The following is a 379-nucleotide window of genomic DNA, read 5'->3' as shown; positions in this document are numbered from 1 at the left end:
TGGATAGGAGCAAAGAAAAAAGTGCCCCCCCCCCCACAACCTCTATTCTCCAAAAAAATAGGTAGTCTACCTAGTTTAAAGTCAATGCAACGCAACAGGTAGCCTCCTGGTGAAGGTAGTCAATGGAATGATACAGTTTCAGGTGAAACCCCAATCTTATTATTTATAACTGCAAGAGTCGAACACTTTTACACTAGGATACACTGAAAGGTTGATGAACCAATCTGAACCAACCAGGTCAGATCCCAGGGGTGGAGGTATATGGCAAAAACTGCTGTGAAGTCCGGACCATCCCTTTACAGTATGCCATGTGATAAACAAACCTTATCATGGCAGAGGCTGCAAAATTACTGTAACCCGATCTGAAAAGGTCAACTAC

The sequence above is a fragment of the Sinocyclocheilus anshuiensis genome, unplaced genomic scaffold (genome assembly GCF_001515605.1).
Source record: "Sinocyclocheilus anshuiensis isolate Anshui unplaced genomic scaffold, SAMN03320099.WGS_v1.1 scaffold384, whole genome shotgun sequence".
Classification (NCBI taxonomy): Eukaryota; Metazoa; Chordata; class Actinopteri; order Cypriniformes; family Cyprinidae; genus Sinocyclocheilus; species Sinocyclocheilus anshuiensis.
The sequence above is the reverse complement of the archived record's forward strand: the minus strand, read 5'-3'. Positions refer to the sequence as shown.